This window comes from Lithobates pipiens, unplaced genomic scaffold (assembly GCF_037356315.1).
Source record: "Lithobates pipiens isolate NorthernLeopardFrog02 unplaced genomic scaffold, aLitPip1_a1.2 Scaffold_10, whole genome shotgun sequence".
NCBI lineage: Eukaryota > Metazoa > Chordata > Amphibia > Anura > Ranidae > Lithobates > Lithobates pipiens.
The window spans coordinates 209,675,009-209,700,786 of NW_027507686.1; the positions used below are offsets into that span (position 1 = coordinate 209,675,009).

General features: G+C 42.9%; 1 protein-coding gene across 2 annotated transcripts in view; it reads left to right on the forward strand.

The window, feature by feature from the left end:
• Positions 1-25,778, forward strand: part of QSER1 (glutamine and serine rich 1) — a 100,326-nt gene that overhangs the window by 1,292 nt on the left and 73,256 nt on the right. The gene's annotated exons all lie outside the window — the stretch shown is intronic.

Genomic DNA, 25,778 nt, shown 5'->3' on the forward strand with positions numbered 1-25,778 from the left:
GGTAATCAGATGAAGACGGACCGCAGAGTCCGTTTTCATCCGATCTGATGATGGATGGAAAAGTCGTTTTTTCTTTTCTCCGCCACACTTTAGCAGATCGGAGCAGGTCACCGCTGACATCCGTCTCTCCATAGAGCTCTATGGAGAAGTCCGTTCAGGTCCGCCTATAAAACTGACAGGCGGATATGAAAGGGGCCTAAGACTTCAAGTGATTGTAAAGCTTTGTGTTTTATTTTTTTAATAACAAACATGTCACACTTTCCTCCGCTCTGCAGCTTGTTTTGCAGATTGCCCCCAACCATCGTCTTCTGGGGTCCCTCAGCTGCACTCCGGGGGGGGGGGGGGGGGTTACCTTGCGAGTGGGTGTGGATCCTAGTCCAGCATTTGCATCCATAGACACGAGTGCTGGACTCAGCCCCCCAGTGCCTGCGTCGTTGGATTTGATTGACAGTAACGAGAGCCAATGGCTGCCCTGCTATCAATATATCCAATCAAGCGCTGGGACCCCGTGCAGAGAGTGAGAGCGCGTCTTTGCCAAGGGGATGAAGGGGCTGAGGTAAGTAAAATGGGGGGGGCTGGGGGGGGGGCGGTCACTGCCATTGTTGTGTTTATTTTTTTTTTTTTTTTTGCCTTAATGAGTAGGATTAAGGTGAAAAAACATGAAGGTTTGCAACCCCTTTAAGTATCACTTTAATATAAGGACACTTACCTGTTCAGGGATCCAGCAATGTCCCCACCCAAGCCAATTCTTCAATGGGTTTCGGGTGCGAGCGCTGGCACCATCACCTTGGGGAAGCCTTGTGGCTTCACAGCTGGCTTCCAACTGCACATGCGTGAGCAGCACTGAGCTTTGTAATTTGCCCTGCAGTCTTTCGGGAGCTGTGATGTGTCCCAGAAGGCTGCGGGGGGGGGGGGGGGCTCAGACCGTTGCAGTGATCTGACCAGAAGTGTGGGAGCGGGTACCTGTCAAAATCAGGCACCCACTGCTCCCCCAAAAATGTTTGTGCCAAATGTAAAGGGGGAGGAGGATGAAGAGTGCAACTTCTCCTCCTTTTGTGTGAAGTTCCACTTTAACCACTTAAGGACCACCGATCCGGGATGAGGGGATGGCCGTTGGTTCTGGCCATCCCCTCTCGATCGCTCCTGGCGAATGAGAAGCTTCCCCCGCTGTGTATTGTAAACACAGGCAGGGAGGAAGTGATGTCATTCTCAGTCTTTTTGACCGGACTGCGAGGAGAACACGGATAGTAAGTGCACCAAACACTACACTGATATGTAGGTACACATAGGCACACAAATCCCCCCCCCCCCCCCCGTCACAGTGTCACTGATTGCAGTGATTATTTATTTACTGATCACTGCATTTAGTGAGGAGCTCCAGTCCGGATAAAAAAAAAGTCATCCGCTACAAATACTGTAGCTGCTGACTTCTAATATAAGAACACTTATCTGTTCAGGGATCCTGTGATGTCGGCACTGCGAGCCGATTTGTCAATCAGCTTCATGTGCAGGTGCCAGTATTGTAAGTAAAGGAAGCCATCGGGCTTCACAACTAGTTTCATGCTGTGTGTGCTAGTCATGCTGCACTTTCTCAATGGTCCGCCATCTTTTAGGACTTGTGTGTCCCAGAAGGCAATGGGGGAGGGGGGGTGTAGCCGGAAAACCAGGTACCCCCCCCCCCCCCCCAAAAAAAAGTGCCACAAATCAGTGGGAGGTGAAAAGAAGCCGTGCTTCCTCTTTTGGGTATAGTTGTGCTTTAATGACACCAAGAGTGGGTAGCAGATGGAGGACAAAACGCACCCAATGCCCCATGACAGATAAGGTCCTGGAGCTTCCTTGGGGCATGTAGGGGAGTGAATAGGCTGCCTTAGGTTCCTACTATACTCTGGTGTAAATGGGGCTTTAGACAGTTGCCACTGGAACAAGTGTCCCCATTGGATGATTTATTACAAATATTTATATAGTACCGTATATACTCGAGTATAGGCCGACCCGAATATAAACCGAGGCCCCAAATTTACCCCCAAAAAACTGGAAAACTTATTGACTCGTGTATAAGCCGAGGGTGAGACATGGCTGTCCATCCCTGTGTGTCCGTCCATCCCTGTGTGTGTGTCCGTCCATCCATCCCTGTGTGTGTGTCCGTCCATCCATCCCTGTGTGTGTGTCCATCCATCCATCCATCCCTGTGTGTATGTCCGTCCATCCATCCCTGTGTGTGTGTCCATCCATCCATCCCTGTGTGTGTGTGTGTGTATCCATCCATCCATCCATCCCTGTGTGTGTGTGTGTGTGTATCCATCCATCCATCCATCCATCCCTCCCTGTGTGTGTGTGTGTGTCCATCCATCCATCCCTGTGTGTGAGTCCGTGCAGCCTTGTGTGTGTGTCCAGCCTACCTGTGTCCCGAGCCTCCGTCCCGTGCCTCCTCCGTCCCGTGTCGTGCCGATGGATCGCCGCTCTTCTCGGCGGCCATTCTACAATTCAAAAGCCGCGCCTCCGCCTCCGCCTGTGATAGGCGGAACACTCAATTTCCCAGCAGCCTGTGTTCCGCCTATCACGGACATCCTCTCGTCGTCCGTAGTATGAGAATGAGCGGATGTCCGTGATAGGCGGAACACTGACTGCTGGGAAATTCAGTGTTCCGCCTATCACAGGCGGAGGCGGAGAAGGAGGCGCGGCTTTTGAATTTTAATATCCGCCGTCTGTCTGCTCGATACGCTGATCGAGCAGTCAGACAGCGGTGACTCGAGTATAAGCCGAGGGGGCACTTTCAGCCTCAAAAAAGAGGCTGAAAATCTCGGCTTATACTCGAGTATATACGGTATTTGTTCAGTCCTGTGTTGTACAGTCACATCAGTCCCTGCGTTCAAGGAGCTTACAATCGTGTATATGTGTATATATATATATATATATATATATATATATATATATATATATATATAAATTTCTTTTTAGGGTAAGTTTAGACAGGAGCCAATTAACCTACCAGCATGTGTTTGGGGTGTGGGAGGAGACCGGAGGAAACCTGGGCAGGCATTTCCTCTCTTCATGACAACTTTGGATATTCTCCTCAATTTCTGTCCCAGTGAAGAGGCTGTGGCTGGATGCTGCTCTGATTCCCTCCTGCAGTCCTCATTCACGCTTAGCATTTTTTACATGACTTGCATAGGACAGGCCAATCATTTTAATGGGTTACCCTATATGCGGCAAAGTAGCACAAATAGCTTTTTATTGCGTGGAGCCCTGCACATTTTTTTTTTTTTTTGCTGCATGTTTTTCTGCTCATCTTCTTGCCGCACTTGAGGTGCCATTAACAATGAATGTCGCAACAAATGCAACACATGGTTTTAGCAAATTATGTAAGCCCCTGATCACACCAGTGTGACTTGTCATGCGACTTGGCAGTAACAAATTGCATGACAAGTCCCACCTTATTGGCAACATACCTGTTCGAATCAATGCGAAGCCGACTTTGTGGCGCCGGACTGATTTTGGGGGGGATCTTCCTGCGCTATTTTTTATTTTTTTGCAATTTCAGGTATGACTTTCACAGACATCTGTGCAGGAAGTTGTGCAGATGTCAGGCAAGTCACGCCTGAAATCGCACTAACTTGTGGCTTTGAAATCGTTCTACTTCAAGTTAAGTAGCCCAATTTCAAAGTTGCATTCAGTGTGAACTAAACATGCACAAAATAAGCGATTTTTTTTTTTTTTTTTTTTTTTTCCCCCACACATTTACAGAACGTGAAGCCTCAAGGGCTGTATGTGTTCAGGGACACGTGGGATAACATACTGTATGTCCCTGAACACACATGGTTCTAAGGCTCAGTTCACACTGCTGCAACAGGAAAGTTCTAAAACTGCGACTTCCTCCCAACTTGAATGCTATTTAGGAGCCTGTACACGTGCTGAAATTCCACTCAAGTCAGACCAAAGTAGAGCAGGAACCTTTTCGGTTAATATGGCTGTCGAAGGGAAACATTGAATTTGACATGTCATGTGACTTGGAGCCTCAGTGTGAACCGAGCCTAAACATGAGTACTGCCTGATAGTGTCGTATTCCAGGATGTCATGGATTTTGATGGGTTGCAGACAGGCTGGACACTACATCTTTGCCTTCTAAGAGCACACAAGCCCTGGGATTCGACACACATGGGCTAAACCCCTGAAATGACATCGGAACCCAGCGGGGAGAATCACCCTCCTCTATTTTCTCTTGAATGGAAAATCATCTGCCAATGGGGACACTTGTTCTTGTTACAACTATCTAAGGCTGAGTTTACATATGCTGCAGACTTTGCCATTTGTCTAAAAAAAAAATAAATAACCCGTGGTGGATCTCTTTTCAGAGGGTGATCAACATGGTGAAGAGACAAAATCTCACTTCCTTACTGCCAGATTTAACCCTGTAAACTCTGCCCTACAGCACTGTAGCTGCATGTGTTTTGTTGGAATTGGAGCTACAGTGTTTACAATGTGTACAACTCCGGTTTTCTTTGCTTAAGTGGGAGAGAGCAGTAAAAACAGGCAGGCGATCCATGTTTTTACTGCTCTCTCCCACTTAAGCAAAGACAACCGGAGTTGTACACATTGTAAACACTAATCCCAAGTGTAAGTGAGCTCACAGAGGGAACTTCTCTCACTTCCTTTTGTGTTTCCAAGATGGGTAAATGCATGAGGCTTGCTAAAACCTGATGGCGATTCTATGTTTAAAAAAAATAAATAAATAAATAAAAAATTATAATAATTTGGCTTCAGTTAAACTTCTTTTTTTTTTTTTTAAACTGAAGCCAAATTATTATTATTATTATTATTTTTTTTTTTTTTAAACATAATTTTTGGGTAGACTGGAGAGGAATTAGAACATTTGTCAGGTTAGGTTCGGTTCACATATATGCCAATTGGTTGAGCTTTGAACCGCATCCATTTTGCATGAAATGTAAACAAAACAGTCTTTCTATGGAGCCAGTTCACATATCTGCAGACCGGCCATAGTGTGTTTTTCAAAAGAATCCTGTACGATTTTAGGTCTGGTTCAGGTGCGACTTCAAGTGTCATACACTGAATGAAATCACATCGGACTCCTTTGAAAAATTGCATTGAAACCCAGACATATCTAAACCAAGCCTTCTGTGTTCCCTGTTTGTGGCACCTCTATTTGTCCTACTGACCGTTATTTCTGAGAGTGAAGGAAAACTTTACACTCCCAAAACAGTGACAGAGGGGAAATCTTCCTATGGGGACACTAGTTCTGGTGACCACTTTGGAGGGATTTCCTGTTGTGGCTCTGAGACAGGAAGTGAAGGGAATCTCCTTCCATACGACAAATCTCCTCCCATGGCAAAAAAAAAAATAAACAAACCTGACTGGAAATAACCCTATCGTACAGGATTGAAAAACTGTTTGGTTTTACTTCTACTTTCATTTCGGTTAGGCTTTGTTCTTGATCTAAATTTACTGAATGTCTTTCTTGTAGGTTTTGTGTGTGGTGTTTTTGTCTGTGTGTGGGTTTTTTATTTATTTTTTGTTTAGAGGGTGGTGTTGGTGGATTCAATGTCTTCTTACAACTTGTTACACTGTTCCTTCCTTTTTATTTTTTTATTTTTTTTTTAATATCACAAATTAACATTTTGATTCAGCGCATGTCTAACCTGTGAACCCCTGCTTGTGGTGCAGGTGAAATATTCCCAAGCACACCCACTGCAGATCTTTGCTGTCTCCCACATACAAAATTGTAACATAAAAAAAAAAAAGACGGTGCTAATGAGTTTTCTGTGTCTGCCAATCGGATTCAAACTAGAAGTTTTGTATTATTGGTGACACAGAAAGAGGATGTTATGGATCTCGGGTTTCAGAACATACGCTCTGGGTACCCTTTGTGAGTTTCTCTCTGGATTCTGTTTGCTAGACATTGCCTACAATTCAGATTAAATAGAACTCTGAATTTCCTGATTGTAGGGAATTTGCAGTGTTTGGACAGTATTAGTTGCTCATGGATTGTTTTCAGTTGTTGCCTGGAATTGATCTATAGCATTCTCTGAATTGTTTGAGGGTGACATATACAGTGAAATTGTTTTTTAAATTTACTATCCCTATTGTCATTTTGTTAATCTGACACTTGTCCTTTCGGGCTGCTGACAACTTTTGTTTGTTCTATTATTGCACCAATATTAACACCTTACTGCTTGATCATCACCTACAGCACTTATTTATTTTCTTGACATGGTGGCGGGATTTATTAAAACGTGAGAGTGTACATTCTGGTGCAGCTCTGTATAGAAACCAATCGGATTCCAGGTTTTATTGTCAAAGCTTAATTAAAAAAACTGAAGTTAGAATTTGCCCGCCATGGCAAACTGCACCAGATTCTCCAGCTTTTGGCTACTTCCATTACTACCTGTTGCATATGCATTTTTACTGTGTTTTTCTGCATTTCTGGTGCATTTTTGCACCTGTGCAAAGAAAAAGCCATGCAATTTTAAAAACCACACCAAAAATGTGGCAAGCAGGATTTCTTAAAAAGCTGCGGGCCCACACCGGATCAGTGTAAAGAGTCATATAGTATTTTATGGTAATGTGTTTTTCTTCTGCCCTTTTTTTTATTTTTATTTTTTTAACAAAAGCTGAAGAAAAATGGTACAGTGTGAAAGTAGCTTTAGCAAATCAACCCTGGTATGTCTGGTAATACTTTAGTCACCCTTTATGGATTGTGATAAAATATCTATCTCTCCTGATCTCGATTCAACCCCTCTGATGATCTCTATTGCAGAGTTTGCCGATTCTTTCATATAACAAGTGGAGAGACTTCTCTGCTCACTCAGCTGTCAAAAGAAAACGTCGGGCAGTCTGCCAAGTTTTTAAAATGAAGCATTGTAACCAACTTCCTCCAAAGGGAAACTTCTGTGTAAGGGTTCTTTCACACATGGCGGATCAGTGATGATCCACCCCGTAGATATCCGCTTGCTCAGCCAAGATCACTCCGTTGATCCCTACTGAGCAGGAAGATGACAGGTCTGTCTCTGCACACTGCGCAGGGACGGACCTGTCAGAACGATGCTGTCCCCTATGGGAGATCGGAAGACAATGGACCGCAGTGTCCGTCTCCATCCAATGACTGATGGAAAAGTAGGCTTTTCCTCCGTCAAACTTTTTCTTATCGGAGCGGGTCCGGATATGTCACCGCTGACATCCGACGCTCCATAGACCTCTATGGAGCATCCGTTCAGGTCCACCTGAAAAACTGACAGGCGGACCTGAACGGATCGGCCATGTGAAAGAGGCCTTAAGAAAAAAATCCAGGCAGTCTAAAGCCCCGTACACACGAGAGGACTTATGTCCGACAGACTTCCGAAGGAGTTCTGCCGGACTTTTCGACTGAGCGGACTTGGCCACACACAATCACACTAAACTCCGACGGATTCGAACGTGATGACGTACGACTGGACTCAAAAATAGGGAAGTTCATAGCCAGTAGCCAATAGCTGCCCTAGCGTCGGTTTTAGTCCGTCGGAATAGCATACACACGAGCAAATTTTTAGAAGGGACCGGGTCCGGCGGAGTTCCGTCTGGAAAATTTGAAGCATGTTCCATATTCTAAAGTCCGTCAGACTTTGGTGAATCAAAAGTCCGTTGCAGCCCACACACGATCGAATAGTCTGACGGAATCAGTCCGTCGGACTTTGGATGTTGAAAAGTCCGCTCGTGTGTACGGGGCTTAAGTTTTTAGACAACCTGTAAATACAGGAAGTTTTAAGCACTTAAAGTCAAAATCTTTTTCTGAAACTAGTGGAAGTAAAACCCTTCTATTGTTTTCAGTCAAGGAAGCCGCCATCTTGGCCTCTAATAATTCTTCAACTGCCATAATGCTGCACATGTGATCAGTTATGACACCAGCCATTGGATGGTTTGAAAGTTTGGTTGAGAGCACAACCAATGTGAAAGTTATCATTTCCGGCATGCTGGGAATGGAAGTGTTTTTTTTTTAAACTGGGTTTACTCCCGCTTTAGGTTAAAATCAATATTTTTTGCTAGAAAATTATTTGGAACCCCCAAACTATATATATATATATATATATATATATATATATATATATATATATATATATATATATATATATAAAAATTTTTCTTTTTTAAATTCTAGTAGAGGTGTGCTAGATTAGTTGATCAACTTGGGTACAACCAGCATGTTGGATTTCTCATGCAACTATTGCTGCTAGCAATAATCATTATATGTTCTGACTGTTGATGGGGGAATCGAGTGATTATCTTTCCTGCACCAATCGCTCTATTTTATCTCAACAGCTGCAGGATACAGAATGATTGCAAACAGAGTTCTTAGGCCCCTCTCACATGGGACGGATCTGTGATAATCCGCCCCTTGAACACCCGCTTGCTAAGTGGGGATCACTCCGTTGATCCCTGCTGAGCCGGTGGATGACAGGGCGGTCCCTGCACACTGTGCACGGACCGTCCTGTCAGATCTCTGCTCTCCTCTATGGGGAATCGGATGAACATAGGCCGTCTGTCCGTGTTCATCCGATCCACTCTGCAGATAGATAGAAAATTAGGATTTTCCTCCGTCTGCAGAATCGGACCATGGCAGAGACGGATGATATCAGCGGATTTTCATCTGCTGACACCCACTATCCCATAGGGATGCATGTATGTCCGTATTTCATCTGAAAATGTGTGAAAGGGGCCTTAGGCCTCATGCACACTGGACATTTTTCCAGCTACTGGTTTTTGGCTTCAGGTGTGTGGATTTTTTTTTTTTCTGCAGCCAGTATATTCCCCAGCATATGCTATGTGTCCATGCACAGCTAGGCTGTTATTAGTGTTTTTAGCAGGGGGAACTAGTGGGTTTGAGGAGTTTGTCAGCTGAAAAATGCAGATATTCTGCATTTGAGCGTTTTTGAGCCATAAACTTTTGTGGGAGTATAGGTTTGCTAAAAATGCTGCTTAAATACTGCAGAATTTATTCAGCTACTGGCGTGCTGCTGAAATGTCATCTTATTCATGCTTTATCAGACTAAATTCATGCAGTGGATGGCCTTATCAGCACTCCCCTTCTTGCCAGAAGTTGCTTTTACAGTCTACTTTTTGGCAAAGTAGCCTCCTGAAGATGTGCCCGCTGCACCTGTGCCTCCTGGGTGAATGTAAATGCAAAACCCACGCTGTGCATGAGGCTTTAGTTGTTTTCTAACTGTTTAGAAACACCTGATGTGTGTTTTTATATTGGAGAGCTGCCAAGTTCTGTTCTCCATTGAAAGAGCTGAGGTGTCAGAGCTTACCAATTTCTCCACAATGCATTTAGCTGCAGATGTGAATTAGGCCCTGGTTTTTAGGCTTCATGTACACAGGACATATGAAAACTGTCTTCTAAATGCTGGAACTTGACAGCTAGTACCCAACGTTTAAAAACATATGTTTTTGGTTTTTAATGCTTGTTCAGAATGTGCAAATGCCTTTAGTCTGTGTGCTTTCACACTTGTGCGACCTGAAAGTTGCACGATTTTTGCTGCAACTGACACAACTTGAAGCAAGGCCTGTGTAATCTTGACGTTCTATGGACTTCACTTTCCCTTTAAAATAACAGTGTTTCCAGTAATTAGTGATAAGGGGTCAGTTTGCTGGTTTATCAATAAAAACCTGATAGAGTTATTGATTTTTGTGTCTGTCAAGGAATTCTCCTTACTTTGTCCTGATGACACCCATCCACAAAGAGTCGGGGGGGAAAATTTCTCCACTAAGACTTAGGCTGGGTTCACACTGAAGCGATGTGGGAAAGCCGCGAATCCGCGGCGGGTTCCCGCATCGCATGCCTCCCGCCGGCAGTTCACACTGCCCTATGCGGACTGCTGGGAGTGTCAGCGAAACCTTAATGACACCCCCAGATCAGTTCGCATATCGCAGTGCGATCTGCAAACTCGGACAGGAATCGGATCGCATGGTGTGAACACCCATGCGATCCGATTCTGCTGCAGACCAAAAAAAGGGTCCTGGGCGAGTTTGTGGCGGGTGTGATGCGAATTCAGCCATACTATCTGTATGGCTGAACTCGCATCGCACAGAGATCGGATGTGATTTGCAGTGCAGTGCGAATCACATCCGGTTCTCCTAGCCGCAGCAGTGTGAACCCAGCCTAAACCGTAATTAAAACCTAACCATCTTTCTCACTTTTCCACACTCTGGGCTCCAAAACAAAGTTTGAGCAGCGGTTGAGGTTTAATAAATGTGTCATAAAACCTGTCAAACATAACACACATCCTTTCTACATTAGACTGAATTGAGCATGAAGTGTTTTTGATATTAAAGTATTGAAAACCATGCCAATGAAACCTTTGATTGTAACTTTGTGTTGCTTTTCATGTTTTTTTTTTTCTTTCCATGCTGTAGAAGTCTGCAGCTTCCACCACCCCCAGGGGTTGTAAAGCTTTTGTTTATTCGACTTTGCTGCATAAAGAGTCTGCAGCGACAGCCGCCCAGGTGGGACAGCTTCACCTGAGTTGCTACATGCATGGAGTGCCCTCCTGTGCTGTTCTGTGCACACCGGTAATTGTGCAGTCCACATCCATGATCAATCTGAATGCCGGCATGGGCAGCATTCTAATACGATGTCCACTAAAGTGTGCTGTTGCCCTGACTCATGCTAGGTGTATATACCATATGTTTAAATCTGCTCTGTACCCTTTAGTGCACTTAAACCATATAATCCAAAGACGTCTTCATCACCAGTGTTAGAAGTGAAATCACTTACCTTAATCATAGGTTCTCTTCTTCTTGGAGTACTCTCGCTTTGTTTGAACTTGGCATGGATGTACCTGACTCCACCCACACAGCCGAGTCATTCATTCACTGATTCATTCACTGATTCATTCACAGGATCTGTGATTTAGAATGACTAAAAGAAATCTTCTGCTGTGATAGTAGATGGGACAATGGAGCACAGATGTGGTGTGATCACTGCACTTGTAGTCTTTTTACAGTATATCCCTTAGCCGAAGGTCTGTACAGACAGAAGCCTGTACAACAGCGATGCACGGATTATGGTTGCAATGCTTTGCAAGCTCCAGTGCAAAAAAAAAAGGACTTATTTTTATTTATTTAATGTTGGGTGTTTTTATTTTTGAAAAGATGGACTATGCCTTAAAGTGTAAGTTCACCTTTACAGAAAATCTGTAAGGTGACCTTCACATTGGACCCCCTTGCCATCCTCCCTGGTCCCGCTGTACGTCTCCTGCGATCCCCCGCTTTCAGTCACTGGTACGGTGCTTCAAGGGTCTGAGGATTTGATAAGAGATTAAGCTGCAGGGATTTTAAATCCCCAGACTGGTGAGCCTCCCGGTGCCTGACGGCAGGGGATTGCAGAAAACTGGTACAGTGGGGTCCAGGGGAGATGGGAAGGGGGTCCAGTGTAAGGGTACCATACAGATTTTCTGAACTTGTACTTTAAATACTTTCCTTTTATGGAGATCATCAATGCACAACCATTGCAGGTGCCCAGAAGCCCTTGCCTGCAAATAGTCTGGGCCGGTCTGCATGTGTCTGTGCACTGTTGACACTAATAATTATTATTGAGGACTTCTTGCTCCATGAGCACAGTCAGTCTTTGGGTAGGCAATAAAATAACCAGCTGGTTGAAGGAAAAAAAAATTACCCGTTCCCCACCCATGGGGAGCCTTCCCTGCTGCTAAAATACACTGATCAGTGCTGCTGACTATAGCCGGTGACACTGATCATTAAAAAAAAAAAAAAAAGAGGCTGGTAGATTGACTTCTGTGCAACCACCCTACCTATCTCTTCTTTACTGGCTGAGTCTTGATCCATGCATTGCCGCCTTTAGGAATAAATAAGACAAATGTCACTCATGAGCATTTGATGCACAGCATGTCTGGGACTATTAATGAGCAAAGGCCGTGTGGTGAATGGTAATTCTTTCTAACTGGGGGCTGGGAGGGCTGTAAAAGACGTTTTTTATTTTATTTTTGTTAAACTTCATTAAAAGTGAGTTTGTCCTTTTTATTTTATTTTTTATTTTTATTTTTTTAATGGGTTAATTATGTTCTTATTTCCCAGTATGTGCAGCCTTGGACAGCCATACAGCGTCTGCCTGTGCAGAGATATTAGAAATTCCAATCCTGTTGATTTGCATTGTTGGGCAGCAATCAATTCACTTACTAACCAAAAGGCAATCCCATGGTTTTGTAGTCAGTCATGCTAAAAATAGTAGGGATTTTTGCAGGGCTGCCCCACAGTTCAATAGTTCAGGTTTGTCCTGCAGGAGTTCCAGATAGATCTGTTTCTTTCTGAAAGCTGAAGCGCGACAGAGCCCAGTAAAACGTGAAGAGCGCGAGGTGCCCCAGAGGCGTAGCCTGATATGCTGTGGAAGCCAAGAAAAATGTCACTCTGAGTCTGGAAGAACAATACTTCTGTGTTGGGTGTATTAGTGATGTGTATTCGCTTGGTTTGCTGTCTTGCTAAGGAAGCATTTTTTTTTGTTTACATGTCTTGATTTCTGTAGACAATAAAACGCAGATAGAGATATGTGTATATATGTGTGTGTGTATGTGTATATATATATATGTGTGTGTGTGTGTGTGTGTGTGTACACGTTTTGTCTTACTGTGGCTTTTTTCTTCTATAGATTTATTATAGACAGTTACAAAGAAAGAAAAGCGCAGTGGGGAGGCAACATTTAAAGGCTGGGTGGTCGCGTTGCCTTTGCTTTTAATACATTCTAGTTGCATCAAAACAAAAGGTGTTTTAGACCCCTTTCCCACTGATGCGATTTGGAGGAACTATAGCATAAAAATAGTGCCTGTAACAGCGCCATCTGGAGCAGTGCACTGGCGTCAGAAAAAGTCCTGCCAGCAGCTTCTTTGGAGCACATTAGGAGCGGTGAACTCGCTGCTCCTGAAGCGCACCTGCCCATTGTAAACAATGGGACAGCACTGCTATACTGCTGACAAAGCGCCGCTGCAACTGCTTTTTTTTTTATTTTGACAGCTGAGTGAGCAGATATGTCTCTTTACTTGTTACATGAAAGAATCGGGAAACTGCAATAGAGATTGTGAGGGGGGGAGGTTTGAATCGAGATCACAATTTTTATTTTATTTTTTTAATGATTAATTGTGCAGCTCTAAGGCTACTTTCACACATTGGAGGCGTCGGCGGTAAAGCACCGCTATTTTCTAGCATCAATATACTGTTTTTTTTTTTTCAGCCGCTAGCAGGGTTGCCTTTAACCCCGCTAGCGCCTGAAAAAGGGTTACATGCGCCCGCAAAGCATTGCTGCATCGGCGCTTTGCCGACTCTTCTGCGCTGCCCAATGATTTCAATGTGTATACACAGCTCCTGCAGCACTGCAAAGATGCTGCTTGCAGAACTTTTTTTAGCGTCCTGTAGCATTTGTGTTTTTGCCTGTATCTTCCCTTCTGGAAAGATTGAAATGATTTAATCGAGGGAAAGTCTCCACAAAAGGTACAGACAGCAGTGAATCCTGACCAAGCAGGGAAAAGGTTAGAACCTTAATCTAAAAATCTAATACATTTTTGGTGGACTTTAATATGTCCCTGCAGCAGCTTTCACTGCCCTCTGATTGAATGCCAGGTCATTCTGCTCTGCAAAGCTCCAGAACTTCCTGGTAATGTCGGCGCTTTTCCACTCTTCACCACCACATTCCTATTGGCCAGTCACTCATATGGCGCCTTACTTTTCATTAGGACTGTAAGAATAGGAAGGTGCCTAAAGATTTGCCTGATCAGCAGTGTTGGCATTTCAGTCATAGAGGGAACAATGAAAGTTGATCATGGTATGTCTAGATGATTATACTTTATAGCTGTGTTTTTTTTTTTTTTTTTTTTTTTTTTTTTATAACAGTAAGTAATAAAAAAAAAATAACAAATAAAAAAAAAATCTATATATCCTTTCATTTTATTTGTCAGATGAATGATAATTCAACTGTGGATACGTTTTTTGCATGTCTGGATCACTAAATTGGAGCCATTACAATATCTCTTTTGCTTATATAGTCAATCCCCCCCCTTATAACTAGTGTATTGATAATAAAAACATTTTTGTTCACTATGAATTTTGCAACACAAACAAACCAAACCAGTGGTGAGGTTGTGCCACCAGATTCAAAAGGTGTGTGTTTATTTTTATTTTATTTTTATTTTTTATTGCAGCCTGCACAATGTAGAAGTTAGTATTTTTTAAAAAGCCAAAAAGGAAGATGTTTAAAGACAGAGGAATATCATTAAAATTAGGCCAGCAAGTTAGTGAAACAAATGTATACTTTTCCTGCAGCTTTGCTTTTTTCAAACTAAAATAGATGCTTTCTTTTAATTGCCACCTTCTAATATTTAAAATACACCAGAGGAAAAAATAAATAAAAAATATATAATATATTTTATATATAATTTTTTTTTTTTTTTTTTTCAATCTTGCATGCTTTTTTGTTTAACTTTATTTATTTTTTTGATTTCTACTGATCTTCTGGCCCCTGTTGGAAATATTTACCCTCACTTACTGTTCTTCCGACCACTTCTTACCAAATTGGAGCCGAGGTGAGGGGAACTTTCCAACTGAAACACCCGAACCCCTTACAGATTTTTACTTGTGTCTATGTCATAGATTTTACATCGCTTCCCATCTGGCAAAAATCGGCTTGATAGCGAGTGAGGCTAAACCTTCTCTTTCATGATATTTTTATTCAGAGTAAAGGCAAACCTCATACAAAAGATTCCGATAAGAATGATGGCAAACCTCCTAAACCAAATGTCTGTTGGTGGATCAAAATACATCAGTGGGAGGGTAAAGCCTTTCTAATAGAGCCCTAGATAGTAGTAAAAAAAGACGAGGGGTCATTTCCCATTCTCTCCAAAACCAGAAAGTTTTTGGCATGCTATATGGATTTAAAAAAATGGTAGCTGCTTCCTCAAAGAGGAGTTCCACTCAAAAGTGGTACTTCTGCATATCCGAAAGGCTTCACTGCCAGGTTTCTGTACCAGGAATGGCTGCAGCTGATCTGAAGATCGTCTGGGGTGTTGACATTGTGGGCTCTCTGGACAGGTAAGTGTCCATATATTATACTGCAGTATTTGTAGCTGCTGGCTTTTAAATTTTGTTTGGGAGGCTGGACCTCCTCTTTCAAGTCAGGTTAAAACAACACATCCCCCCAGGGTGACAGGGATGCAGTGATTTCATAGCTGAGTGAATGTACACGGAAGTTGAAGGATCAAAATCTAGATAAATGTTACTGGCATAATCAGATAAGCAATAAATGCTTGTGTTATTTCTATTCTCTTATTTCCTTATGTGTTTTTCTGCTGCCAACAATTCTGCTTTAAGAAAACTTTCCATTTTATCAACCAACTTTAAAGTTGTTCTAAAACCATAAAAGCGATGCACATTATGCTTTTCTCTTGCAAGGTTTTTTGGGTTTTTATTTTTTTATTTTTTTCAGTGGTTTACTTGCCGCTTTTTTTACCTTTTTAATGCCTTCTATTTAAGGTAAAACAAAAAACCTGTGCTGAATTATCCCCCTCAGAAGGCATATGATAGGCACTGTGGATATCTGTACTTTTTTTGTTTTTACGGGGGATACCTAAAGTAATATTAAAGGTTCCATTTTTTTTTTATTTTTTTTTTTATATAACATGAGAAAACAAACATGTTTATACTTGCCTACTCTGTGCAATATTTCATAGAGCAGCCCCAATCTCCTGCCGTCTCTCTCCCGCTCTTTCCCTGCATGTTTTCCCATAGTAAACTGTGTGCTACGGGGCCACATATGCGAGCGCGCTTCCAAACTAGGCTGTGTGTGTTTATTGAACAACACAGCACGGCCTTGCCCTGCCGCCTGCTCCAACCTCAAAGGATTTAATTGAACGCAGCAGGTGCCAATGGCTCCTGCCTGAGTCTGAGGGATCAGGGAGCGAGACCTGCACTGCTGCAGACAGGCACAGCGCTGGATAGAGGTGATGGATGTCCTGCGCGTCTTTGGCTCAGTTTCAGGTCCAAAGGTCAGGTGAGGCAAAAATTCGGGCCTGATTCGTCCCTGACACGGAGAGCCAGGAACTCACCAGACCCTTGCTGTCAGCTGCATCTGTACTTGGTGTGAACCCAGCCTTTTACCTTTTTAAAGGGGGTGTTTATATGTATGTATGTATGTATAAAAAAAAAAATATATATATTTATATATATATATATATATATATATATATATATATATATATATATATATATATATATATATATATATATATATATAATATATATTAATATAATATAATATAATTTTTTTTTTTTTTACAACAAAAATGTTACTTACCTCCACTGCACAGTTTGTTTTGCACAGAGTGGCTCCGATTCTGCTGTTCTGGGCTCCCATGGCGGCTGTCTCTACTCCTCCCCGCTAAAGCCAGGAAAACTGTTTCCTTAGGGGGTTAGCTTGCGGGCGCGCTCCCGTGTCATACAGTTTGTGCCTGCATTAAGGGGAAAAAAAACACAAACCTTTACAACCCCTTCACGTTTATAAACGCTTTAAGACTGACTTCACGCCATTTTTGTTACATGTAATGTGTTGGTGTGTTGCAGTGCCATTCATTTTGAATTGTATCCCAACACGCCTGTGAGGCATGCTAATACACTACTTTGTGTTTGTGCTGCGTCGGAGAAAAAAAGCATGTACACCTTTTTTGGGTTTTGTATTGGAAGCCCATTAAAAGAGACTGCTTCAGAGTGGTTGTAACCAGAAAAAAACAAAACAATCTGCAGCGAAACCTGGTCCTTAGGCCGCATATTTTGTGCCCATACACCTGTGCCGAGAGTGCACGTTCTCCCGACAGTTATGGTCACCTAACCGAAAGCTCCTTGCAATCGCAAGTTTTCAGATCACATGACTGCCAATCATGGTGGTCACGTAATCTAAAGCTCCACCTCTCGGTGTCATAAACCTCTTAAAGTAGGGCGCATAGTTGTGTGTGTGTGTGTGTGTGTGTGTGTGTGTGTGTGTGTGTGTGTGTGTGTGTGTGTGTGTGTGTTTTGTTTTTGTTTTTTGTCAAGTTTTACACTTAGGCCGCGTACACACGCGGGGACTGTTCGCCCAACTTTGTCCGTCAAACAGTTTCGGCAAACAGTCCGCTCAAAATTAGCATGGACGGACATGGCCACACACGACGAACGAACAGTTTGCTGAAACCGTGCGCGATGACGTGAACGGCACGTACGACGGGACGAAAAATACGACGTCCTATACACTGCATTATAACTTTCGGCGTGTAAATCCTTTCTGAGCATGCGCGGAACTTAGTTTGACGAACAAGCCTACACACGAGGGGACTGTTCGCTGAAACTTTGTTTCAGCGGACAGTTTTTCGGAATTTTCCGAAAAACCTTGTTCAGCGGACTGTTCGCTGAAACTGTCCGCTGAAAGCCCACACACGAGCGGACTGTTTGCCGAAACACTGTTCAGCGGACAAAGTTGGGCGAACAGTCCCCGCGTGTGTACGCGGCCTTAGAAATAAAAGAACACGAACAACAAAAGCCCAAAGAGCCACACACAAACTTAAAACATACACTTCTTCAGCAATTGAGAGGCTGCATATTTGTGTACGGCCAGCACCAAGGGGTTAAAAGGATATCCAAAATTTTGGGTTGTCCCCAAAAGAAGTAATAGAGGGGAAATCTTCCAATGGGGACACTAGTTTGGGTGACCTGGGGGTCTTCAAGGGATTCCCTTAATGTGCATGGATTTCCTCTCACTTCCTGTTTGGATATGGGACAGCAAGTGAAGGGAAATCTCTGAAATGGGACACAGTGTCTATTCAAAATAGGCAAAACTCCCCCCACCCCATCACCATTCTACTTCAAGTCCTACAAGATGCATGCCATCTGGTGGACTCTTCCTTTTAATTTCCATTGGACAGTTTTTTTTTTTTTTTTTTTTTTTTTTCTAAGCCTTTGTGTTTTATGAATGAATTCACTCGCTACAAATTGCTATGTGATTGGCCAGGAGGTGGGGAGACGTAGGCACAGCAGCTGTATGCAAATCTGCAGCCTCAGGAGCTGAGACCAGGGGGTCCAGCATTGGGGTGCTGGAAGCTGTAAACAGAAAAAATGTGAAAGAGAGAGGTCCATGAGGTGGCATGTACTTTGTTGGGCTGCTAACCCAGCACACTTTACAAAGTAGCTGAATTCCTGGAGTTCAGCTTTACCAGGAATACTTTTAGCCTGCATGCTAATTTTTAAGGAAATTGGTGCAAGGGGAAGCCTTGTGGTGGAAATCTCAGCACCAGCTGGAATCAAGACATTAGCATAGGCTTTGCAAGGACTGGTTCTGTCTGTAAGTAGTTTTCATAATCTCCTAATCTGTGCATCTAGGTGGGAGTCCTTTCTTCTGTAGACAATGCTTTACCTTGGAGCTAAATTGCTTCCTAACCACTAATCTATCGGTGAAGGATACTGCTAACACTACTAAATTTCATACAGTTCAGATTCATTTTTTTTTTCTCACTTATCAGTGAGTTTTTAATCAAGTGTACAAATATTGTTTAATTTGAAGATCTGACTTCCTGCTTTGGCTGTATAATGTATGTATTATACAGGCAGTAAACCATTTTTCAGATCCCATTTAGCAAAAGCCTCAGATTATCAAGCAGTCTAGCTGCAGAACTGGTTTTCTAATGCTGATAAACATCTCTGTGTGCAGTTGTTCTGCAATGCTGGTGTAATTGGTAGACAATACAATATATATCTGTTTATTTGCATGAAGCTGACTGCCTCCCTCCTCCCACTTTTTTTATTTTTTATTTATTTTGTTCAGTTAATGAACAGCTGAGGTTAGTTTTTTTTTATCTCTGATGCCATTTCCTTTATAGTGTATGGAACGTGTGGCTGATTTACATAATGGAGATATGAGTCACGGCCTGGCTGTGCATGTTGAGACTTGTCGTGTTTTTTTTTTTTTTTTTTTTTAACAGTTGAAGGAAAAGTGCAACACGTCCATGGAAGGTGATGGGTTATTTTTTCCAAAAGTTATTTGCTGAGATAACTGTTTAGTTATGGATATCACTGGAGTATTAAATCCCTCTCTCCACCTTCATGTGTTTATCCAAAATTCCCCTACCACGAATCCTCTGCAGTAGTCTTTTTGACTTCTCCCACTGTGCAGTAATGACATGTAATTCTATCTTAGCTGGACCCTCTTATTATTTGTTCATTCTATACTATAGAGAACCCTTTGGGAGAGCATGACGCCATCATTAGGATTTGTAATGGCCATGGTGGTAAGATGGAATTATGAATCCTGGTGGGAATGTCTAGCCACTGCTGCTGTCTCAGGGAGACCTTAGGATCCAAAATTGGATTGAACTTGCCAAGGAGCATGCAACACTTAGATGCCTAATCCTACAGACATGATCCAACCTTCCTCAGGGAATGCCCCTGTTAAAATGCTGTAGAGCGCTCCATATGTTGGTCAGCTTGGCCAGGAAGAATGGGCTACTATTCACCTGTCCTGAACCCCAATCACATGGAGTTGATTTACTAAAACTGGAGCATGCAAAATCTGGTGCAGCTCTGCATAGCAACAAATCTGCTTCCAGTATTTAATTTTTTTTGTCAAAGCTTAATTGAACAAGCTGAAGTTAACGCTGATTGGCTACCATGCACAGCTGCATCAGATTTGGCAGTCTCCAGTTTTAGTAAATCAACCCCCCCCCCATGGGGTGTTCATGAGGACCAGCCCATCACAAGAAAGTTATATTAAACACACGGGTCAAAAAACTAAACAAATTTGCTTGTACAGGTGATGTGCATAGTTCTGTCTTATTCTTGAAGAGAATTGACCCTTCCTGAAATGGTGCCCTCTCCCACTTGTCATCACTGAGCTACTAAAATTAGATATAATAAACAGTGAAGAAAAGTCTCTACTATGCAGCTGCTTTCATTTATCTTTTTTTTTTTTTTTTTTTTTTTTTTTTTTTTATCTGCAGTCGTATTATAGTAATGAAATAATAGGTCAGGGGAAGGGTTGCAGTCCCTGGTCAGTCTGGAGGTCCAAAGTCCTCCTTTCAGGAGAAGATAATGGTGCTTAAAATGAATTAATTTCCGAATCAAAAGGGCTGCTAAGCTGCTAGTTTACTGGTGTGAACGATGTACTTAATAGACCTTTCCCATTGTGGTGACAGGGTCTCTTTAAGCCTTTACAAAAACTTTCAGAAATGTTTGAATTTCAAAGTCATTGAGGGATGTGTTGGCACTTTGCAGGGTATAATGAGAAAGGAAAGGCATGCTGTATGCCTCATATGTGTCCTTGTCATCTCTAGTTGGGAGTATTTTTCAAGGAACCGGAGCAAGTAAAGTCAAAAATGTTGCTGGAGTTTTGCTTTGCAGGTGGAAGAAGGGTTTGAGTCTTTGTTTTCATGAAATTGTCTTGTATTTGAAGCTTAGGTCATCTATTTACTTCACTACTTCACTGGTATCGTGTAGATATTTTTTCCGAGACTGCATTTAACCTGCTTTGCATTGCTTCTTGGGACACAGCATGCCCTCTTGAAATGTATTTGCATTACAAGCAAAGCTGGTGATATGCAATCTGTTGGCATCGAACATGTGCAATTAAGCAATGCTGCATTAGAATGTGTGTATGTATATATTCTCTATCTGTCTGCTTTATGACAGCTAATGCTGGGACCGGACCAGCTGCAGAAAGGTAAGTATAGCGATTTTTACTTTTACAGGGTTAGGCAAATTAGGTTTAGAATGTGTTAGGGAGCAGGTTTTGCTTTAGTTAGGTTTGCTTGAACTTCCACTTTAAACATTCTAACCCTAGAATACATCATATGCCATGCCATGCCATGCCATATCGTAAAGACTTTAGAAGGTTGGGTGCACAGCAAAACAGACCCAGTTCTACAAGATAATGACTTTTCATTTAGTATTTAAACATTCCAACCCTACTCAGTTCTACATAAAACTAAAATTTTGGTTTCTCCCTCACTTTCAGTCCCAGTGACTAGACATTGGGACCAATTGAGAGATATTGGGTTTCTCGAATGACTGTATTAAAAAAAAAAAAAAAAAAAAAAAGAGTTTCAGCCACTGACCACTATCCACATATAAAAAAATAAAAATAAATAAATTTGGCTTTAGATGCTTATTACTAAGGCTCCATTCACACCAGTGATTTTGGCCGGTTACATATGGCTATGCAGAGCCATGACTAGGTGGGGCCACCACTCGCCTGTTTTTTATATTGAATGGGTTCGGGGGCCACACCTAGCCGCTCGGAACTGCAGTAGCAATTGGATTCCTGCTGCTATAATTCACACCGGCCTAAACCGCTGATGTGACTGTAGCCTTAAGGCTACTTTCACGCTGGGGTGACGGGTCCGTTACCAGTAAAGCGTTGCTAGTTTTAGCTTTTTGGCCACTAGCAGGGTGCTTTTAACCTTCAAGGAGGAGTTAAGAAGGGGTTAAAAGCGCCCGCGTTGCACTTTTTGGATAAAATTGGGCTGCCCACACATGATTTGGAATTTCAGCGAACTCTCTGCTGAACCAGCTGAGTTTCGAACTGTCTATGGCCTGATTAATTGTTGTGGGGAAATATATGTTGGCAAAACATTTGTCTTCTCTCCATGTGCTAAAATTTGATTTAGGATAGAAGGGTGACAAAGATTTTTTTCTAGATTAAACTGCTCTTATTGCTTTTATGCCCATTTCCCATTTGTGGCATATTGATGTTGTTAATCATTTTGAGGAAATTGACAGCAGTCATTGTCTGCCTGGATTTTCAGTTCAGAGCTTGCATTAGTATTTTGAATTTATCAAGATGTTCTAAATATGGTTTTGGTTCTTTTCCATAGTAAGCTTCTGTATTTTGGTTTTATATGAATTTTATATGAATCTGTGTGCTTCTGGCTATACTGATGTGATCCTCTTTATGCCATGGTTAAAGAAAATCTTTTTATTTTTGAGATTATATTTAGTTTTCCTCTGACAAATGTTAGATTTTTGGCAAATGTCTTAATGTATTTGCATTTTTGTAGAGGATTGACTCATTCACTCCCTGTGCAATTATTTAAATGAAAGTTATTTTACATTTTAATCATCCATTTTGTCTATTAACTGTTTATTTTTAAGGGAAAATATAGAGGATTCAGAGCATATGTATTTCGGAAACCCTGAATTTGCACCTGAAACTGGCCAGAAGATGCACAGGACTCCTGTGTAATTCCTGCCCTAGCCGCTCCATAGAGAGCCACTGACAACCTCCTGACGTGCGAATTGGATGTGGGGGAAACTCGCATTAATTTCGCAATAGTGTGAACCCAGCCTCAGTGTCTTCCCATTACAGCCCACCCTTATCTCACAATACTGTTCTTACATCAGTGTCCTCAGTCCCCCACTTCAATACTACTTCAGAGTAGTGTTTTCAGACCCCTTTTTACCTTCACCGTAATGTACTTTTACATCACACACACCCTCTTTTGTCACAGCAGTGTCCCCAACCTCCTTTCAAGTCATCACCCCTCCACATCAAACACCCATCACTGCCTTCCTGCTACAGCAGTGCCATACCCTCTTGCATCACAAATCTCACCCTCCCAACACACACACACACACATACACACACACACACACACACACACTAGGTTGCTCTGCCCTCTACAAATCATGCCCCCCTTCACCCTCCTACCTTAGACCACTTGGAGACTGGGAGGCGAGCCAGTAATGAACTGAGTGCGGAAGGCTCAGCATTGGATTGGAGGCAGGAGTTTAACTTTCCAGATTAACCATCAGGTGATTGGTTGCTAGGAAAAAAAAAAATTTTTGCCTGTCAAATCCAGGTACCTGTGCCCATATCCCCCCCCCCCCACCCCCAAAATGTGAAATCTGGGGGGGGGGGGGGGGAGAGTATGCACACAAGCAGAATTTTCCCTTTTTGGATGAAGTTCTGCTTTAATGCCCATTCAAATGGGCTTAAAGGGTGCATGCTTCACAAAGCTGAGAAGAATTTCTATTCCTTTGGTGGTTAAGAAACTTCACGTTCTTGTATATATTTTACATCTGTATCTAGCCGGAGACGGGATACCCCCAGCTATGCTGCCCCAGGCGCAAGGTCGCTGATTCTAGTCGCCAATGCGACCTGGCGACCGGGTTTTGTCGAGCCCTGGTTTAAAAACTTGGCAGACTGCCTGAATTTTTTTTCTTCACACACATACGTTTCCCTTTGATCTAAGAAGGAAGTTGGTTACAATTTTTAATTTAAAAACTTGGCAGACTGCCCTGAAAGAATCGGCAAACTCTGCAATAGAGATAGTCAGAGGGGTTGAATCGAGATCACGATTTTTTAACAATTAACTGTGCTTGTTCTTTCTGATCCCTCAGAAAATCAATCGGTGTGGGCTAGCATCAGATTGCTGGCAAGGTTTGTATAGAGGGTTGTTGAGTAAAGGGCCTCTCTTAGCCAAAGTTCACACACATGTGGGTCGGGGAACATGGGATGATTGCATGCATTCCTTTGTCCGCAAAACTCTGCTTCTTTGCAGATGCATTAGGTTGCCACTAGGGCTGGGCGTTTTTTTTTTTTTTTTTTTTTTTTAAAGTGCATCAACAAAGAAAACGGCAAAGGCAAACCCTTTCTATTAACTGAAAAGTCATTGAGCAAGTAAAGCGGCACATTAATACACATACTGCAGGAGAGGGTCAGAGACTGTGGACATACTGCACGACATTACCTGTGAATTGGGGCCCCGATGACAGCTTTGCAGAGTGCACTGCACAGGGGACACAGGAGGCTGTATTTGCGCGCTAGCTAGCAGAGAGGGGGCGGGGTCGGGAGCTCCACTCGGAACAGAGCGTCTGTAGTTAGAGCAGTGATCGGAGTGGGCATGTCAGTGGAGCTTCTGATGCGCCCACTCCGATCACTGCTCTAACTAAAGCTGTTCTTTTCTGAGCATACAGTCTACATGGGGTGGAGTCAGCGCATCGGTGGAGTTCCTGGCCCTGCCCCCTCACTGTTGGCTAGATCGGAAATGCAGCCTCCCGCGTCCTCTATGCGCTCTGCAAAGCCACTTGTTTTGCCTGTCCTGTCGCGATGATCCTGCGGGCACGCCCCCTGCTAAGGAAACTCCTGAAGGGGGGGGGGAATAGATTTTCATCAAATCTGAATCAATTTGAACTCGCACCTTGATTCAAGATTGAAATTGATTCTCTTCCCCCCCAGCCCTAGTTGCCAGTAACTTCTAATAGCACCACCATGCAATCTGTGCGGCTTTGTTTTTAAATGGCCAGGGACTTTTTCCCGCAGGTAGATCAGCCCGTCCAAATGAATGGGCTGCTGTGCCTGTGCAAACGTGGTATGCAAGCTTCTTGATGTGGGGGCAGAACGGAGGGGCCAGGAGCACTGGCGAGGAACCCTAGAAGAGGATCTGGGCTGTTCTGTGCAAAACCATTACATAGAGCAGGTAAGTATAACATGTTTGTTGTTTTTAAAATGGGGGGATCTTTAGTATCACTTTAAGAACGCGGAGGCAGCGTGACATCACACTGGTCCTGGAAACTGCCGGGCGGCCACCTTGCTTCTCACCGCATGCTGCCATCTACTGTCCAATGGACCTGTTGGCAATCCCACATCACTGCAATCCCACATCACTGCGTGGCCAGTTAACCCTTCCCTATGCTATCCAAAATGTAACACATTTTTTTGGCTGGAGTTACACTTGCAGAACTGAAATCTTGTTTGTAACCCTGGGAGTGCCTGTAATTACATCTTCTTGGGCAGTCACTATTCAAGTACTCAGACAGCGGTAGTGCTAAGGCTGTCTGAATGCAAAACCTGCAGAGGAGATTCCTTCATCTACACTCTAGTGTGAATGGAGACATTTATGCACGTATGGCTAGTTTTAGGAGGTCAACTGTAGGTTTAAGTGATTGTAAACCCTTACAAACCACTATGACCTACAGGTAAGCCTAGATTAAGGCTTACCTGTAGGTCCGAGAAATATCTCCTAAACCTACATGGTTTAGGAGATATTTACTAAAAGACAGGCACTGCTGTCTATGGTGCATGCGCCGTAGACAGCAGTGCACAGGCGCCACCGTTAGTGGCGGCTCCCATGCGCATGCGCGGGAGTGACGCCATCACTGGTCCGGAGCTGAGAGTGGCTGGAGCAGCGATGCCCAGAAGAAGATGGCCGCTCTGTTTTACAGGGGACAGCGGTGACATTGATGCATAGTAGCCCATAATGCTTTACCTTTGCAGGGAGACAAAGAAGAAGTAAACCCATCAGGGTTGGCTTCCTCTTTAAGCATGCCTATCGTTGAACTCTGATCTCAAACGGATATAAATGCAGGCAGAATGCGCCTGAAAACAAGTTGTATTTGTCCATCTGCATAAGCCCCACTGATGTATCCTGTTTACAGTCATCTGTGAGGTTTTCCTTCTCCCTGAATTTACTTGTGTTGCTGAATTTCCCCTCTCTTGTCAGATTCCTTTTAAGTGTTTTTTGTTTTATCGTGTCTGTAGATGTTGTCTTTGGATAGACAAATTATGACAGTTTTTGTAGGTGCAATTCATGGTTTTGTGTCTATTATACTTTCTATAATAAAACACCTATTGCTCCTAATGTAACGTATAGTTGCTAATCTATCAATATGTTACCCTCCTTTTTAAAATAAGCTTTCTAGAAATTGTATGATGTACAATGTATATATTAGATTTACTTTCTTTTGCTAATAGTTGCAGACAAATGAATTGTCATCCA